We start from the raw sequence: 21273 nt of genomic DNA on the forward strand, positions 1-21273 counted from the left end.
AGTGACGGTGCAGGAGGGGAAGGCCCTCTATGAGGTGGATTGATTCAGTGACTGGGATAATTGGGATGGGAGTGTCAGAGACAGTGCGATTGGCACAGAACAGAGCAGAGTTTAGGGCTGTTGTACATAGAGTCGCTATGAGTCGCAAGCGACTCGATGGCATATAAGAACAACAACAATTGTCAGATACAGTACTGGAAGTGAACACTGCTGGTCGGAAGGTACTCAAAGTACACAGTGGCTGATAAAATGGATTAATGTAGACGAGTCGCTATGAAGATGACACAGAAGCATGTAACATTTTGTTCAGTTACACATAAGGGTCACCATGAACTGACATCAATTCATCATCAGCTAACAACCCAGTAGCATATAATCCACATAATTTTAAGTGCTTTAGCAGTACCCTCTAATGTGATTCTTGCAGAAATTTCCTCAGTTGAGAAAACTTACTTTCCTCACACAGATAATAAGTTTAAAAGCCCAACTCCAGGGCAGCAGTCTTGACAAAAGTGTTCTTCGGACTATATGGGAACTGATTCTGATTTTGAAACTGCTTTTCAACAGTGTTACCTGGGAATGTGTACAAAACAGTCAGTATAAAAAATGACTCAGTCAGCAAGCTTATTATGTCCATGCAGGTTAGCTCCAATACACAAAAATAGAGCATTCCTGTGTAACCTAACCTAAGATGTGAAAAAACAATTAGCATCAGTTTGCATGGTAAACATTTTTACACCTTCCCAGACCCAAAGAATAACTCACAAAATCATACCAAATAGCACTCAAATAGCCATAAAACCTAAAATAGCACTATTATCTCATTCTTATAGAGTTCAAAGCTCTAACGTCTTGATGCTGAGATGCTGGGTGTAGTTCTCAGGGAAGAAGCATGGCAGCTTGGAAAATAAATCATTTATCCCATGATAATCACACTATAAGAAAGTAACTCTTGGCAATGGTGAATTCTGGTAGTCCAGTGATAAAGAACAATACTGTTAAGCCAAAGGCATGTGATTTAAATTTTCCAGTTGCTTCAGTGGAGAAAAATGGACAGTTTCCTCTTTTACAATTTAAAGCCTCTGAAAACTTGCTGGAGCCTCAGATATGAGTTTGTTTTGGCTCAGTGGCACATAATAACAAGAAGTTGATAATATCATTGATAGCAGGAAGAAAATATTTTATATTAATGAAATAATTTTATACATATCAGTAATATTGTCTTAAATGTTATTTGCTCTAATAAAATGGGGGGAAAGTATCATGAACACCTACCAAAGAAGCATATATAGATTTTCTTTATAAGGACTTCTTGGAATTTCCTTATATTGATATACTATGATTTACTTAATCTAATACCCATCGAGTTTTCGTATCTTCCCTATAATAAGATAATTTCATGAAATTATTTTATATACCTCTTCTTGCCTATCATGATAAGAATCTTTGTTTTCTTGACATTGAGATGCAATCATATTGAAAGCTGTACTCTTTGAACTTCTGCAACAAGTACTTCAAGTCTTCCTCATTTTCAGCAAGCAAAGTTGTATCATCTGCATACTGTAGGTTATTGATGAGTCTCCAGTTTTGATGTCACGTTACTCTTCATAGAGCCCAGTTTCTCATATAATTTGCTTACCATACATTCCATGGACTGCTAAGAAAACAAATAGGTGGTCAGTCTTGGAGAGGATGAAACCAAGTTTCTCCTTGGAGGCTAGGATTTTGAAGCTCTGTCTCACATACCTTGGGCACATGGCCAGGAGAGATCAGTCCTTGGAGAAGGCCATAGTGCTCAGAAGGATGGCTGGACAGCACAGGCGATGAAGATCCCAGATGAGATGGATTAATACAGTAACTGGGACAATGTAGGTGGATGTGTAGGAGTTAGTGAGACTGGATCAGGATAGGGAAGGGTTCAGAGCCGCTGTATATAGGGTTGCTATACATCACAGGTGACTCAATGGCACATAAAACGGTAACATTCTATGACAGGTTTGGAAGAGTGTCATCCACTTCCTAAATAATGTACCTCTGGAAATTCTATGAACTTTGATAAATGTTGATAGTTGTAGAGAGGCCTCAGGCATTTTGTTCAGAGGGTCATTATGAGTCATACTTAACTCAAAGCCAATCTTCATCAACAACATCAACCTACAGATTAAGGTTTGGAGAGAGAATACAATCATGGCACATTCCCCTCTTAATTTTAAGCCATGTACTTAGTGTTCCCTTGCTGTGTTCACACAACAGCCTTCTGGTTTCTCATGAGCGCAATTAGGTGCTCTGAGTTTCCCATTTTTCTCAATGTTACCCAAAACTTCTTACAATATGCACAGTTAAATGCCTTTCCATTATCAATAAAACTTAAGTAGACATTGTTCTGATGTACTTTACTTTCAGCCAGAATCCATCTGATATCAGCAATGATATGTCCCTGGTGCTATGCTCGTTTTTAAATCCTGCTTGAACTTCTGAAAGTTCCCTAACTATATATAGTTCTACCTATCTTCGAATGATCTTCAGCAGTATTTTGCTTGCATGTGGTATTAATGCTATTGTTTGACAGTTTCCACATTTAGTTGGATCCCTTTCTTTAGAACGGCAACAAATACAGACCTCTTCTGATTTGTTAGCCAAATAGTTGTCCTCCAAATTTTCTGGCATAGACTAGTGAGTGCATCCAGGGCAACAAATAATATTTAGGGAAAATCACGATAGATGGAGAAAAGATTGAAATTGTCAGCTGCTTGGATTCACAATTTACACACTTGATACCAGCAATAAGGAAATAAAGAGATGTATTACACTGGGAAAATCTGCAACTTAGGGACCTCTCCAAATTATTGAGTAGTAATGATGTCAGTTTGAGGACTAAGGTGTGTCTGATTCAGGCCATGGTCTTTCTGATCTTTTGCTATGCATCTGAGAGCTGGATGATGAATAAAGAAAAGGAATTGACGCCTTTGAGCTGTGGTGTCAGAGAAAAGCCCTGAGTATCCCATGGCCTGCCAAAATAACAAACAAATATGTACTATGTATTTGTACTTATCTATATATACATCCAGAATGCTCATTAAAGGCAAAGGTGATGAGGCTTCTCCTCACATACTTCAGGTATTTTGCTAAGAGGGGCTATTCTTTGGAGAGGGACATTATGCTAGGAAAGGTAGAGGGTTGGTGAGGGAGAAGAAGATCCCAGACCAGTGGACTGACATGGTCACTGCCACAATGGGCTCTAATGTGTCTGGAAGAGTGAGGACGGCTCAGGATAGGGCGGCATTCAGACCCGTTTTCCATAGGGTCATTATGGGTTGTACTCAACTTGAATGTGCCTATCAATAAAAACAATATATGCATATTTGAAAACTTCCACAAAAATATTTGACGAATCCTTTGAACACCTTGGCAAAAAAAGGAATGTAACTTTTACATTTCACAGACACTATCAAAACAGACCATAATTTTAGAGTCAAAATCATTTTACAGCCAAATTCATTTTAGTGGGGTCTCACACCAATGATTTTGACTCCAGCATGTGTGTGCAAGCAGCCAGCTGTGGGTCACTTTGCTGAGTCAATTGATATACACTTGGATCCACGCTGGCCTGTGAACGCTGCCATTAAAGACCAGAATGCGTTATTTCCATTTAAGTGAAAGAATTTAAAAACAAAACAAAAACCCAGGAGCACTGAATGGTAGACTGGTGCATTCCTTGTGCCCTGACTATTACTAATCACTGAATTATACTGTTCACCATATTCTTCTCCCCAGTCTCCACATCCTATCATCATTTTTTACAATTATCAAAGAAATTTCTGCAACATGAGGCTTGAAACCCTAAAAGCCCAAGATATTGCTTTAAACAAACAACCACAAAAATCCTAATAAAATATTAACACTATAAAATTCAAGTGTTTTTCAACATCCTGAAGGGTGGAACTATTCAATTTAGAAGAGTAATGTCGGAAGGCATACAACAACAGCAACGTTAGATTCATGTAAGACTAACAAGGTAGCCACTCCTAGTGTAGGTCATATCCTATTAAGTACTAGTGCACTTGATAGTTACTATAACTGCACTATAATTATCTTTATTGCCATGATGATTACATTTAACATCTTAAATTGATAGTAATATTTCAGTCTAACTCAAATCCTTTTCACCAAGTTGTAACCAACTCATGGTATTCTCCTTGCATTGGACTTCCCATGCTGTAAATCTCACAGATTGTCCATCTTTCTACTGGGAAACAGCTGATGAATTCAAACATTCAGAGAGACATGATCTTTGGGTTAGTAGTGCAACTCTTTATAGACTACATCACTAGAGCACCATTTAATTTTAAAAAGTGGAGTTAAAAATATAGTAATAACTTTTATATATGCCTATCTAGCTATATTTACTAAAATACTTCAGTACTCTTCAGAGTACTGAAGAGCAACAATTTATTAGTTTGAAGATTAAGATATGCCTGATCCAGGCCATGGTCTTCCTAATTACTTGCAAAGCATATCAGAAAGCTGGACAATGACTAGGGATGGCAGAAGGAGAATTGATGCCTTTGAGCTGTGATGCTGGAGAAGAGTATTGAATATACAATGGACTACTAGGAGAACAAACAAGTTCATCCTAGAGAGGTGAAACCGGGCTGCTCCTTGGAGGTAAGGATTCTGAAGCTTCGTCTGACATACTTTGGACATGTTGCAAGGAGGGACCAGTCCTTGGAGAGGGACAACATGCTGCTCTGATATGGTGAACAATTTCTTCCTGTGCAAGTTACCATCTATGAAAATCAGCTGGATGATCAGCTATGAGTCACATCCAATGTGACGTCCATGAAGAGTAGTGAACATCATGGATATCACAAGCAAATACAATCTCACTAAAGTTTTTCAAAATTTCTAGAGTGGTATATCAACATGCAAAGGCCAGAAACTCAAGTTGTATTCAGAAGAGTCAGTGGAAAAAAAGGATAGCATTGATAATGTTAGATGGATCTTGGCTCAAATCAGAGAAATGATGTTTACTTGTGGTTTATTGATTATCGAAAAATTAAGGATAACAAGAGAATGGAACTCCATGAACACTTAGTTGTACTCAAATAAAAGTGTGCTTAGATTTAGAAGCCACCTTTTGAACAGAACCAGAGAAACTGTATTGTTTAAAATCAGGAAAGATATGCATTAAGATTGTATCCTTTCACCAAAACTATTCAATCTATGTGCTCAGAAAATTATCTAAGAGACTGAACTATACACAAAAGACTGTGGTTTCTGGATTGAAGGAAGTAAGACTCATCAATGACATCCATTACACAAATTACAACCCTGCTTGCTTCCTTCTTTTTGATAAAATAACATTACGACCCAACCTCTTTCAACTTGACTTCATTAACTTGACTGATGACATTTTCAAAGAGGAGTCCCAGTTTTCCCAAGATCTCCTTCACAGGGGCAGAATTCAGAACTTCTGTATATCTTTGGGGTGAGTTTTTGAGCCAGTCTGCATGTAATACTGATTTACATTTTATCAAAGAAGATGCAACATGGACTCTCTGCTTCTTCTTGATGCCTTCACCAAAAGGGAATGCTGAGCTGTGCTCACTTCCATTGTGGTACAAAACTGACTCCTCAAAAAGTAAAAGCAGATAATAATTTCTCCTTTCTCCCCATCGAGCCTATCCCTCCACCAGTCCCATAACCATAGTTCTCCTGTTGAGGAATATCCCTACCCTTGATCTTCTAGATGCCAAGTTCCCTCCTGAAACTTTTAGAAATCTATGTTTTCCCTCGAGCAAGAAGACCCAAGTGCCTTTTGAGCTCAAGCTGAGAAGAGCTGTCTGAGTGACACCTTTGTTATTTATGTATAAATCAACACCTTGTTCCCCTTTGCTGCTCTTCCGCTTTAATGTGATTTAATATTTCAACACTGCACAGAGAAGATTATAGATTTCACTTCATCTTGAACCACATAATTCATTTTCATATATTAGATTGCAAATGATTGGAAAACAGGTTCTAATTGGCAAGTAGCCATTTATGCTAAATCTAGTGGCAAGTGTTAAGCTCTGACACCTTCCCCTTGAAAAGGCTTTTGAAATAAAATTAAAATTCATCACTCAGAGTTGAATGTTTTATGCGACTGAGAGCTAATTACCATGCGCATCTCAGAAGTATGTGCTTATCTCCCTTGCAGACCACTTGTCTTCAGCTGGAGGCTCCGGGCTCCACCATGTGTGCTAAACCTTTCAGTTGGGAGAAGAGCTGTTTGCACAGTGTGTGTTCTCAGGAGACCCCAGTTTGAGCCAGGTGAATGGAAATGGTTGCACCTGCTCGTTGTCAGCCGGAGCGAGATTCATTCATGCTGGAGTGCTTTGGAGACTGCTTTGTAAGAGCTTCCTGGGAGATGAGACTGGCACATCACTAATTTTTTTTAAGCACACACACACACACACACACACACACACACACACACACAAAACCTCAAAAGAAGAGAACTTGTCTAATCACAAAACAGACCTGTAGAGACCAATGCAAGGCATTGCTCAGGCCAGCTAGCTGGAGAATATTAGATACAGTGTACCCATACCTCTCTCTATGGGGCCAGAGATAAGCCATTAGTTCCTATGTTGAGTGAAGTGAAAGTGTAACCAGGAAGCTCCTTAGTGATGAAGATGGCGAAACTTTTTCTCTCATGCTTTGGGTATGTTTCCATAAGGGAGCAGTCCCTGGGCAAAGACATCATGCTTGGAAAGTTGGAGGGTCCGAAAAATAAAAGACCGCCAAACTAGATCGACACAGTGACCATAAGAATGAACTTGAACATGTCAGAGATCCGGAGGCTGGTGCAACAAATGACAAGGTTCATATCTATTGTTTATAGGGACACTATGAAGTAGCTGACTCAATGGCACCTAACAACAGCAATACTAATCCTATTATCTCTTCTGGACAAAGTCTTCTTAAACCCAGGGCTTTGAACTGGTCTATTCTTGTTGGATGTCCTGCTCAGATGTTGCATTTCTATACTGGTGGCCTACTGGAAGGAAGCTGTGCTACAATCCTGGAGCCATGTGGTTCGAATCCACCAGCTGTTCCATGGGAGAAGGATGGTCAATCTCTTTCCATGTAATTAAAAAAAACCCAAAAAACAAACAAAAAAAAACCCCAAACACTGGAGGATCAACTATGGGTCGGCTCTGACTCAAAGGTACACAACAACAACAACTCCAGATCTACTGAATCAGAATTTACATTTTAACCCAGACGATTTATCCAGATTCTACATGTTCCTTTAAGAACTCTGGTGGTGTGGTCAGGAGGAATCTGTGCTGTTAACCTAAAGACCTTGCGTCTCAGGCCATTCAAATCCGCCAGTGATTCTGCAGGGGAAGTAAAGAAGGTCTCTTCCTGCTGAGATTTAGAGCCTTGGAAACACAATTGGGGGAGTGGGAGGAGGGAAGGGAATTACCATGAGTTAGAACCGACTTGAAGGGAGTGAGTTTGATTTTGAGTTAGAGTTATGGAAATTGCTATGATATATATTTGAAGTCAATATATCTCAGCTGGAAGTGCAAATTCTCAGCAGGGAGGAGAACCAGAATGAACTCTTTTGAATCCTTGCTTGAGGCTAGGGCAGGCTCCCTGCCTTAAGGATCAAAGTTCTTTCAGGAGAAGGAGTCACTGGAAAGCTCTCTGCACCCCTTGGTTCTCCTATGGCTCCTGAGAAAAGGCTGTTTGCTGGCTGACTGACAGCTCTGCAGCCCTCTCCTTTAAAAGCTGTGACCTTCTGTCTTCACCTTTATATGTGTTTCACCCACAATGACCCTTGTCTTATGATTATCCTTGACTTGATCTTGAATTCTGTTCCTTGTTTTGTTTTGTTTTTTCCCACACTGCTTTCACAGGTACTTTAAAACTACGTTTACTGTTTATATTTACTCAAATCCAGCTTTATTTTAAATAAAATTTTTATTTTATATTGGTTTACTTACAAAGTTCATATACATTGTTTTTCACACCACATCTTTCCCATTTCCTTTACACACTCCTCCTTCCACCCATTAAATTTTGTGACCATATAGTTACCACTTCCATCCTCACACTTCTAGTCCTCCCACCCCCATAGATACTCAAGTATGTTTTACTAGTTATCTTTTCATTTCTACAATATTGGTTGTGTACAGTAGTTGTCATTGTGGGACTGAGTTAGTTCACTTAGCATAATGCTTTTCAGTCCCTTCCAAGTTAGGTGGTAATTTTCAAAATCATTGCTCCTGCATGCTGTGTGATATTCTATCCTGTGAATGTGCCATAATTTCCCAATCCATTCGATTGTGGTTGGATATCTGGGCTGTTTCCATCTGGACCACTGGCTCCTGAGATTTTCTTCTGTTCTTTAGCTTTTCCGGTAGACCAGAGGAGTAAAAAAATAAACTTGGGAGTTGGGGCTCTACCTCACACCCTGTGACACTTGATAGTTGTTGCTCCTCCCTCATCTGACAGAAGCCTCATTTTTCTGAACACATTCTTACAGCCAATTACGTTTGGAATCAAACTGACAGAGAGTCATAACTTTGGTTTACAGTTCAACTCCCGTCATTCTGTTGTTGTCACTGTTGTTAGGTGCAATTGAGTTGAGTATGACCCATAGCAACCTTATGAACAACAGATCTGAGCTCTGCTCTATCCTGTGCTGTTCTCACAGTTCCTGACACATTAGAGCCCATTGCGGCAGTCACTATATCAATCCACCTGGTTGAAGCTCTTCCTCTCCTTTGAAGACCCTAACTTTTCCGATCATCATGTCCCTCTCCAAGGAATAGCCCTCCTAGCAACATGCCTGAAGAATATGACGCAAACTCTCATCATCCTTGTCTCCAAAGAGCACTCAGGCTGCACCCTTTCCAATTAAAACAAGCTTGGAAGCAGGAGTGGCATCCACTTCCAAAACAGCTTGCCTCCGGAAACTTTGTGAACTTGGAGAAAGGATGAAAGTTGTACAAGTATTCAGGTCTTTCGTTCATAGGGTTGCTATGAATCGCCTATGACTCGACGATATTTAACAACAACAACATGGATGAAATCATTGGAGAAGCTCAATATCGGCAGTCAAAAGTAGCCCGGGGGTGGATTGTGGGTCAGACCCTTCAGGTTACATCATCAAAAATTCCGGAAGATTATTTAGTTGGTTAGCAAAAATGAGCAGGTCTTCTACTGTGATTGTAACCCAACATATGAAGGCTGCACAGCTATAGCAAGGCTTGTTCTTATTGTTATTAAGTGACTTCAAGTCGATTATAACTCACTGCGACCCTATAAACATAGCCTGCACCATCCTCAAGATTTCTGATATATTGCAGCACCTTATTACAGTTACTGTGTCAATCCATTTGGGTGAAGTGTCCTCCTTCCTTTCTCCAAACCTTTGTCTTTCCCAGAATGATGTCTTTTTTCCAATGACTGGACCTCCTGATTACATAGCCAAAGTATATGAAATGAAGTTTCCCATCCTTGCCTCTAAGCAGATTTGCACTTCCTCCACAGGCTTTTTGTTCTCTTGGCAGTTCATGGGATATTTAGTACTCTTCTCCAACACCACAACTCTAAGGCACTGATCCTTGTTCTGTCATCTTTATTCATTATGCAACTTTCAGGTGCAAAGCAAGGAACTGAAAAGCTTCAGACGCACCTTAGCCTGTATACTGATATTATTGCTCTTTAGTACTTTGAAGAAATCTTGGACAGTAAATTTTTTCCAGTACAACATTCCTTTCATTTCTTAAATGTTGTTACAATAGGTGTTAACTATAGATCCAAGTAAATGGAAATCAATTACTTCAAGGTCTTCTTCATCTATCAACATGTTGCCTTTTGGTCTACTAATGGGGATTTTTATTTTTGGATGATGAGATAAAATGCATATATAAGGGTGTAGTCTCTGATCATCTGAGACAAGTGTTTGAATTCCTCTTCATTTTGAGCAAACAAGGTTGTGTCATCTGCATAAAACAAGTTGTTGATGAGTTTTCCTCCAATCTGTGGCCATGTTATTCCTCCTATAGTCTAGCTTTTTGAGTTATTTTCTTAGCATACAGATTGAATAGTTATGAGGAAAAGACATAATCCTGATGCAAGATGGTATCATTATTATAACATTAAAAGTAACCCTAGTGGCTGAGTGTTTATGTGAAAACTGCTGACTCTAAGCTCAGTGGTTGCAACCCAACACCATTCTGTTGGAGAAAAACACAGTAGTCTTCTCCCTGGTAGATTAAAGCCTTGAAACTCGTTGGGGGTATGCAATAGATTAGAATCAACTTCAGGAAAACTAGATATTTTTGTGGCTAAATTTTGAGCCCTTATTTGATGCTTTTCTGCTTTTTAGTGGCTCAAAAGATCAGAAAATGGAAACTTCAAACAAAAATCAGTAATACACCCCTAAATATACCTTCCTGTCAAAGCATTTCTAAAATGTTCATCAACTTCTTAGAATTATCTTGATGAGCCTTTTCAGTATTTCCCTTGAGTGTCTGTTGATAATTTGAATGTTTATGCTAATTTTCTTCCCCCAAATTTAACCTATGGTTGCACATTTTCAACATTAACTCATTGTTCCTATTTAAATTCTCTTCCTTCTCTAACAAACGCTGTTTGAACTGATTGAACACTTCTTTTTCTTCTTTCACATTCCACAATACAAATATCAAATTCCCATTTGTGACCTTAGGGAACCATCTTTTGTCAAGGAAAATTGCTTCTTGGTACTAATTGCAAATACATAATTTGCTGAAATATCTATTGGAGAAATAAAAGAATGTTTTAAATGGCCTGGAAATTCATGCTTAGCATAAGTTCCCGTAGAGTAAAAAGGAAGATAGAATTATATAAGGTACACAAGTTCAACATAAAATTTTGGTACTCAACATAGCAAGAATTAGAATACTATGAAAATAATAACAAGATAATCATATAAATATCCACCCTTTAAAGTTATCATTACAACATCATCATCATTTCAATGACACAGGTATGCTGCAGGAAACCAGAAAATCACAGGCGAAACAAATGTACTGTTGTTTTAATGAATATTTAAATAGATCAGATGTTGAGAAAGTAAGTTTTTAACTACTTGAGGTAAACAGCTGTGTCTTATAAGATTAAACCTATTGGTAATATTTGAAAAACTGCAAAAAAAGCGCATGCTTTTGCATTTTAGGTGTAGGCTGCAAGCAAATTTGAAAATTCTTGGAAATTGACCACATTTATATTTTTTTCTCCAGTGACTGACAAAACCTGATTGTTTAGTTGGAAATCCTATTATCAATGACTTTCTTTATTCAGTAGTTTCTCTCTCTATGGTCCATAGGAATATAACTGGCAGGTCCTTCTTATTTCTCCTAAGACAAATTGATGTGCCTTGAAACAAAAGGTTCCACCTGTATGATAAAGATATGTCAATTACTTTTTTTTTAATTTTTGACTGATAACTGTCATCAAAAACAAACTTAATAGAACTGTTCAGATGTCATGGAGATATATTTATGTCACCCTATAAACTGCATCCTATAAGAACTAAAATGATATTGAAAAATTAGAAGAGTTAAAATAAAATGATGCCATCATCTTTTCAATCCCTTGCTATGCATCTGAGAGATGGATATGAATAGGGTTGACAGAAGAAGAATTGATGCCTTTGAGTTGTGATGTTGGAAAAGAGTGCTGAATATCCCATGGACTGCCAAAAACCCCAAACAGATAGGCCTTGGACAAAGTGGAGCCAGAGTGCTCCCTGAAGGCAAGTATGGTGAAACTTCATCTGCTATACTTTAAACAGATTAATAGGAAAGGCTGTTCCTTGGAGAGGGACATCATGCCTAGAAAAGTGGAGGAAATGGTGCAGCCACTGTGGAAGACAGTATGGTGCTTTCTCAAAAAGTTGCAAATAGAGATACCATTTGACCCAGCAATTCCACTACTGGGGATATGCCCCAAAGAGACCATAACTGACATCCAAGGACACCCATGCACACCCATGTTTATTGCGTCTTTGTTCACAGTAGCAAGGAGTGGAAACAACCTAAGTGTCCATTAACAAACGAATGGATGGAGAAGCTGTGGTATATTCACAAAATGGAATACTATGCTGCATTGAAAAGGCACTCATGCAATATTATTCAAAATGTGTGACCCTGGAGGACATTATGCTGAGTGAAGAATCTCAGTCACAAAAGGACAAACACTGCATGGTGCTACTGTTGTAAAACAGAACTAACCTTGGGGTTAGGGGAAGACTGAGAAAGATGGGTTCAATAATGTATACTGCATTAAAACAGATGAGGGAGAAAACTGTTTAAGAGGGATGTGTGATTAGGTATTTTTGTCATGATGGGAGTCTGTATGGAAGGCTGCATAGAGGAGTGGAATCGGGATTGTAAAACAGTGACAGAATTTTTCTTTTACTTTTCCAAGAGGGTAGTGTACTAGGGGGAAAGGTTGGGAGGGGAGAAAAGTACAACAATGAATGAATGTAAATCCGAAGTCTCTGTAACTTTTCATTGAAATTAATAATAAATTTAAAAAACAAACAAAAAAGAAATCAAGATAAACCATATCAGAAAAAAAAGAAAGGTGAAGGAAAAGGGGAAAAGAAGAACTCCAGTGAAATAGAGTGACATGATGACTGGAGCAGTGAGCCCAAGTATGTCAGAGATAATGAGAATGGCACAGAATAGGACAGGATTCTAACATCCACAGGGTCACTGCGAGTATTCTTGGCTCCAAAATAAACACTCTTGGAACCAGCATTAAAAGATGAATTGCATTGGGAAAGTCTGCTGTTAGAGACCTCGACAAAGTACTGAAGATCAATAATGTCAGTCTGGAGACTAAGGTGTGCCTCATTTAGGCCCTAGTCTTTGCAGTTACTTGCTATGCATCAGAAAGATGCACAGTGACTAGGGATGCAAGAAGAGGAATTTATGTCTTTGAGCTGTGGTGCTGGAGTATTGAATATATCATGGGCTGTTAGGGGAACGATCAGGTTCATCCTAGAGAGGGTGAGATCAGGCTGCTCCTTCGGGGTAAGGATTCTGAAGTTTCATCTGACATGCTTTGGAGATTTTGCAAGGTGGGACTAGTCCTTGGAGAGGGATGTCATACTTGGGAGGATAGAGGGACAGTGCAAGAGAGGAAGACCCTCGATGAGATGGACTGATTCAGTGACTGAGGTAATGGTTGTGGGTGTGTCTAAGACAATAAGCTTGGCAAAGAATAGAGCAGGGTTTAGTGCTGTTTTACATGGGCCACTCGATGGCACATAACAACAACAACAACTCGTATGTATGTTTGATCACTTCATTAGTTTATGTGTATGTTAAAAAATACTTTATTTAACTGATAGTAATTGCACCTAGGGACCTAGAGGTAAGAAGTTGCACTGCAATTTCAAAGGCACCCGGCTGGAATCCATCAGATACTCTGCGGGAGAATCTACTCTTGTATGATTTACTGCCCCTGAAAATCTACTGGAGGATCAGCTGTGGGTTGATTGTGACTCCAAGGCAAACAGTAACACCAACAAATATAAAAGGAACTACTCGAGATTCTGAGAATACACGAGGATCTGAGAGAGTGAGAGATCTGGTTTTATGATATTTAAGTTCTATTTGCAGGAGAGAGAATAATTTGTCAATAATAAATTGTATAGTAATTGAGCAGATGATAACGGTTTTATTTCTATATAACAAATCAGCCGAGATATAACTGCTTACAGCGGCAGCCGTCTCACTTGCTTACCAACGTGGACATGCCTTCTGCTGTCCTTCCCCAAGCTGTTTACAATTCTGCAGTCATCGCGTGGCTCCGTGGGGCAGCATGAGTGGAGTTCATCCCCATCTCACGTGTTTCATTTAGTTCTGCCTGTTGGCTGCTTGTTCTAGAGAACTTGGAATAAAACTTGTCTGTGCTTGAGGAGAACTTTCATCTCCAGTAAGCTAAAGTGCATGTCTTCTCATAGTGACCCCTGAATAGTAAGCTAAGGGAATGGAAGGAAAGCTGTGAAACTTCTCAAGATATAGCATAAGGTTTGGACATTGCTACTTCTTTAATTGTTCTTTGGTCCAAGCAAGTCATGAGGCTAATAGAGGTTCCATAGAGAGAGAAATTGACTTTCTCTTTAATAATAATAATGAAATAATAATAATAATAATATAATGATTATGATAATAACCATTATTATTATTAATGGAAAAGTTTCATTGCACTAGGACAGGTATACAAGGATGGGATGAAATGTTTTTTACTACATTTGTAACCAACCTCCAATAGATGGGAATAGATATTGTGGGGAAAATCAACTGTAGCAGTTATTGGGTGCCATTGAGTCAACTATGACGAGAGTGGCTCTGTGAACAATACGATCTCCATAAACAATGTGATCTCTGCTCTATCCTTTGTCATCCTCACCATCCCTCATGCACTAGAACCCATTGCTACAGTCAGTGTGTTGATCCATCTCATTGAGGGTCTTCCGCTTCTTAGATGAGCCTCCACCATTTACAGCAAAATGTCTTTTTCCAAGCAGGCGGACCCTCCTAACAACATGTTCAATGTTTGAGAAATAAAGCTTCATTATAAGGAGTTAGATGGGCACAAAGACGTAAAGTTTCATTAAAATTGATAATTAAAAAAAGAAGATATAAATTAACAGCTACACATACAAAAAATCATGAAGGAAGCTTAGATGCGAGGCATATGACAATTTAGGGGAACACATTTCAGAGTAAGGAAACAGCAAATGCAAAATTCATAGGAGAGACATATGCTAGGGCTCCTCAAAGAGCAATGGAGTGGCCAGTGGTAACTGACCTAAGAGAGAGGGAAGCAGTGTAAGAGGAAGCCAATGACCTCCATGTTAGCCTCTGAAATTATTTCAGCTTTTACTCTAAAATGGAAAGATATTAAAGTGTTTTGAGTAGTTGTTGTTGTTATGTGCCGTTGAGTCGCTTGCAACTCATAGCGACTCTGTGTACAACAACCCTAAACTCTGCTCTGTTCTGTGCCAATTGCACTGTCTCGGATACACCAATCCCAATTACCCCAGTCATTGAATCAATCCACCTCATAGAGGGTCTTCCCCTCCTGCACTGTCCCTCCACCCTCCCAAGGACAGGTCCCGCCTTAGAACATGTCCAAAGTATGTCAAATGAAGCCTCAGAATCCTTGCCTCTAAGGAGCTGCCCAGTTTAACCCTCCTCAGTATGAAAATGTCTGTTTTCCTAGCAGTCCATGTACCCTCAGTACTCTTCTCCAACACCACAGTTCAAAGGCATCAATTCTCCTTCTATCCTCCCTAGTCATTGTCTAACTCTCTGACACATAACAAGAGACTGCAGAGAGACGCCATTGTTCTTCAGTACTTTGAGAGGTCCCTAACAGCAGACGTTCCCATCGCAATACGTCTTTCAATTTCCTGGCTGCTGGTACCAAGAATGTTGACTGTGGAGCCAAGCAAACTAAAGCTATGAACAATCTCAATCTCTTCACCATCCATCCTGATGCTGCCAATTGGTCCAGTGGTGAGAATCTTTGTCTTCTTGATATTGAGCCTCAATCCCTATTAAAGGCTGCAGTCTTTGACCCTCTGTAGCAAGCACTTCAGGTCCTCCTTAGTTTCAGCAAGCAGGATTGTGTCATCTGCATATTAAAGATTGTTGATAGATCTTCCACCAATCCTAATTCCACACTTTTCTTCATAGAGCCCAGTCTCCTGGATAATATGTTCTGCACACTGGCTGAAAAGTTATGGAGATAGGACACATCACTGGCATACACCATTCCCAATTTTGAACCATGCAGTGTTTCCTTGCTCTGTTCTGACGACTGCCTCTTTGTCCAAGTATAGGTTTTGCATTAGCATGATCAAGTGTTCTGGGATTCCTATTTATCTCAGAGTCAGCCACAGTTTGTTATGATCCACACAGTAAAATGCCTTCGCATAATCAATGAAACACAGATAGACATTGCTCTTGTATTCCCTGCTTTCAAAGGAATAAAATTATTTATAACAACAGTAAGACAATAATACTGACTTCACTATTGAGACTATATTGTTGCTGTTAAGGAGAGAAACAAGGAGATTATTTTACAGAATGTTGCATTATTCCAGAAGATATTATTATTTCAGAAGATATCATAGCCCAGGATTATAAAAGTGGAGGAACAAAAAGTTAACAGTGTAAACACAATTTATTAACTGTTGTTAGGTATCCTTTGGTCAGCTACAACAACTCCTCGTGACCAGGTGAACAATGACTCTGAGCTTTCTTATCCTATGCCATCTTCATCATCCCTTATATGCTCTAGACCATTGCTGTTGTAACTGTATTGATCCATCTTAGGTAAAGGCCTTCCTCTTTTACACTGACCTTCAACCTTTCCTAGCATGACGTCCTTTTTCAAGGGCCAACCCTGATTAACAACATGCCCACAGTATGTAAGGGAAAAGCTTCATCATTCTAGCCTCTGAGGAGCACCCTGGTTACACTTTCTCTATATATATTTGTTATTTTGATGATCTTAGAATATTTAGTACTCTTCTCCCACATTACTACTCAAAGGCATTAATTCTTCTGTCATCTTTAGTCATTATGCAACAATCAGATGAATTGAAAGTAATTGAAAAGACCATGGCTTGATTCAGGTGCACCTTAGACTTTAAATTGACATACTTGTGTCTGAGCACCTTGGAGTATCAGCAAAATCTTCCAATGTTACATGTCTTTGTTTTTTTTTTTTTTGTTTGTTTGTTTTTTACTGCTGGAACCATAATTACATCTTGTTTCAATTGTGGATTAAAAAAAAAAAGAAATTGTGGATGACTTCACACTTTTCTCCATCTATCATGATGTTACCTGTTGGCACAATGAAGATAATTTAGTCTCTGATCTTCTGCAGCAAGCACTTTAAGTTCTCCTTACTTTCAGCAAGCAAGATTGTGTCATGTGCATAGTGCAGGTTGTTGATATCCTTTGATTCTTGATCACACATTCTTCCTCACAAAGACTGGCTTCTCAAATGATTTGCTCAGCGAAATAACAAAATAAGATGTGATTGGATGTGAGTCGTGGGAGACAGTAAGTGAAAATATAACTCTAAACATTCTTGGTCAAAAATATGGAAGTTGAAGTTACTAACACTTAGTAACTAATGGTCTAAGTGAAGATAAAGAAGCCGGTTGGAATAGTCTGAGGAGCATTTCAGATTTTTATTTGAGTGTTGTTGGGTCTCTCTAGAGAGAAAACAACTGATACACAACTCAGATGCACTTAATTTATGAGGAGTGCAAGTAGGAAGCAAGAATGAAGAGCAGGGAATGACCCCTTACGTCACTGAACTAGCAGTGCATAAGATGATGCCTTGTTCTTTGTTCGACACCTGAATGAAATAAATTACAGAATCCTCTAGACCAGGAGGAAGAAGGACTACACACTTATAAATATGATGTCAGTCCCTCTGTGACAATAAATTGGGTATTTACCTTTCTGGGTTTCAAAGTGTCTTGAACAATATATGAATGAGAGTGTAAGCTCTCATTAATAACTTCCAATAGGATGCTACAATGCTACTGTTACCATTGGGTCAGAATGGGCCCATATATGACCTTCCTGTGGGTTTGTAGAGGTAGGACATTGCATGGAAGGAGACTGCCCATCTTCCTCTTGTGGTACAACTGGTGTACCCAAGCCATCTCCCCGTGAATTGGCAGCACAACATGGTGTCAAGAAAAGCTGTGAGAATACAAGCTGATTCCTTCAACCACTTCCTCCTTCAGTTGTTGGTTTTTGTTTTTGTTTTAAATCAGTGATCCCTTCTCTGTTCTCTGCCTGAGAGATTCTCTTAAAGGTGATGACCAGCAACAATACATTTTAAAAAGTGCAAGAAGGTTATTCAAGTGAGCCTCTTCCCCTTGGCATCCTGAAGCCATGAGTCATCACTCACCTTCCTCCTCACTTTAGATCTTCTTCAAGGTTGACCAGGATTTTGCTTAATGTGGTTTGTTTACTGATTAATATGCTGCTGTTGTGTGAAGTCAAGTCAGAACCCACCCATCGCTGATCCTCCAACAGTTTTCAGAGGCAGTAAATTGCACAGGAGGAGATTGTCCATCCTTATGTCTCAGAGCATTTGGTGGATTTGAACCATGTGTTTTTTGTATTGCAGCACAGCTTCTTATGACTAGGCCACCAGAGCTCCTTGATTTTAATATACAGTCCTCAGACTGTCTGAATCATTATTTGTCTTGCCCAAGTCAAACTATGGCACATTCTTCTTTACTATCAACAACTGAAAGAAGGCAGATCCATCATCAGTGCTCTAGAGTCAGTGCCATTTCTTCTTTGAAAAAGAGATCTCCTCTGCTAATCATTAACTGATTGCTTCAGACAGAATAGAAACACCTTGATTTGTTTCTGTTTTTTTTTCCTAAGGGACTTCTTCCTGGAAGGAGAAAAGTAAACTTCTGAAGTAGTTTTTGATGTTACTATCAGTGAAACATTTACTGTAGCTAGTGATGGAAATATTTCATCTGAGTGCATTTGTCCAATGTAACTTAATCTATAGCAGACAAGTAAAGCACAGGTCCAACAAGCAGATGTTGGAAGTGACGTATGAATATTCTGAAGAATTCTAGCTTTTGAGTATTAGGAACATTTTTCTGGCCACTGGTTCTGTACAAATACTACATTGATAATATAGTGTGCTCTACACATGGGATATGGTTCCTGAAATAATAATTTAGCTGAACTTTTCACAGACCAGTCCATTGTTCCATTGAGTTGTTTGTTTCTGGGTGATAGAATAGAAGGTCAGACCAGTGGATTCCAAATAGAGAGTGAAGTTTACACATTTCATCCACATGAGCTTTCAAAAATTACCTGTAAATATCATTGGGTGATGTTCTGTGATAGAGCTGTCACTTCTCCTCCATGGATCTGAACAAGCTGGATATGAATTGTTGATGACTAAAATTCTGCCCCCACTGTTTTCCTAGCTATCTGCATAATATTGAGCAAGTAATTGTATCTGTGTTCTGAGATTCTTCAAGCATAAATTAGGCTGTTGGGATAATCATCACTGAAATCTCTTTCATCCGTAACATTTGATGTTTCTATATTTGGCTAATACAGTTTAAATAACTACACTTGAGCATCTATATTATTCCAGAAATTATGCTAAGGAAATTATATCCACATTCGTGTTTAACTCCAAAAGCTTTCAGGTGGATACTCCTATTGGTTTAAAGAAGACAACATTGAGCATCAAATGTCCCATATTAAACCCGAGATGACATAATTAAATAGTTGTTGAGTCAGGTTTTCGTTCATATTAGCTTCCAGAATCTTTAATCTTGATTCTATCTATAACTAAGTCAAGATTTTTTTGTACAATGAAGTTCAATAATAAAATATCTGTGGGTGTGAAAAGGGATTGTTTAGCAAAGTTATTCATGTTCTCATATTTATTGTTGTTATGTGCCATTGAATCACCTGCAACTCATAGCAGCCCTGTATATAATAGCTCTGAACAGTGCTCTATCCATATCCTATCTGTCACACCTAAACTCATTGCCCCAGATTCAGTGCCAATCTATCTCATGGAGGTCTTCCTCTCCTATGCTGTCCTTCAGTCTGTCCAAGCATGACATTCTTCTCCAAGGATGGGTTTCTCCTGGTTAGATGCCCAAAATATGTGAGACAGAACTTCAAAATCCTTGCCTCCAAGGAGGAACTTGGTTTCACCCTCTCCAAGACAGACTTATTTGTTCTCCTGGTGGCCTACGGTATGTTCAGTACTCTTCTCCAGCACCACACCTTAAAGACACCAATTCTTCTGTCACCCTTAGTCATTGTCCAGCTCTCTGAGATACAGCAAGCAATTGCAGAAACCGTGGCCTGGATCATGAACACCTTAATCTCTAGACTGACAGTCCCTGACAGCATACTTTCCCAATGCACTTTGTCTTTTGATTTCCTGACTACTGTACGAAGAGTGTTGGTTGTGGACCTGACAATGATTAAACTGTTAACAAACTCAATCTCTTTTCCATTCATCATAGTGCTGTCAGTTGGCTCATTGGTAAGAATCTTTGTCTTCCAGATGTTACGCTTCAAACCATATTGAAGACTACAGTCCTTAACCTTCTGTAGCAAGTACTTCTCCTCCTCAGTTTGAGCAATCAAGGTTGTATCATCTACATAACACAGGTAGTGGGTGAGTCTTCCTCCAATCCTGATGTCACATTCCTCCTCATAAAGTTCAGACTCTCAAATGATCTGTTCTGCATAAAGATTGAAAAGATAGGGAGACATGATGTATCCCTGATTCACTCCTCTCCTATTTTGAACTGTAAATTGTTTCACTGCTCTGTTCTGATGACTGCCTTCTGGTCCAAGGATAGATTTTGCATGAGTACAACAAAGTGTTCTGAGATTCTCCATCTTCTTAAGGTTAGCCATAACTTGTTTTGATATATACAGTCAAAGTAAAATGCCTTTGTAGAAATAAATTTTAAAAATATGTATGTATATGATGTATGTATGAATGTATATATGTATGTATATGATGTATGTGTGTATGTATGTATGTCTATGTATATGTCTATATAAAGAAATCTCATATATATAACAAAAGGTTATGTATGTATATATATATATATACACACACATAAATCTATATCTATATCTATATAAAGAAATCTTATATATAACAAAAGTTTATGTGTATATATGGATATATATACAGATATACAAAGAAATTTTATACATAACAAGAAATATACATAAAGAAATCTCATATATGTAACAAAGGCATATATATATGTACATGTATATATATTCACACACATATATACATATATATAAAGAAATCTCATGTATATAAAGAAATATTATATGTAAATAAATATTATAAATATTTGTATATAAATATAAAGAAATCTCATATATATTTTTGTTAAAAAATCTCAACTCAAGCTCATTGCTATAGAGCTGAAACAAATTCTTGAACGACCCTCCAGTGGGTTTTCAGAGCCTGAAAACCACATACGATAAGATTTTCCATCATTTTCTTACAGAGCAGTTTGTGAATTTGAATTGCCAACCTCTGGGTTGGCAACATAATTCATTACTCACTAGGTCACGACAGTTCTCCCTTATATTATGTATATATCTGGAGGTCTAAAATGAAGTCAAATGCACATGAACCAAAATT

General features: G+C 38.5%; 1 pseudogene; it reads left to right on the forward strand.

Moving 5' to 3' along the window:
- The window catches only part of LOC102860260, a 120847-nt pseudogene that overhangs the window by 98426 nt on the left and 1148 nt on the right, over positions 1 to 21273 (forward strand).

Source organism: Elephantulus edwardii, unplaced genomic scaffold (assembly GCF_000299155.1).
Source record: "Elephantulus edwardii isolate Elephantulus edwardi_28Jun2011 unplaced genomic scaffold, EleEdw1.0 scaffold00112, whole genome shotgun sequence".
Classification (NCBI taxonomy): Eukaryota; Metazoa; Chordata; class Mammalia; order Macroscelidea; family Macroscelididae; genus Elephantulus; species Elephantulus edwardii.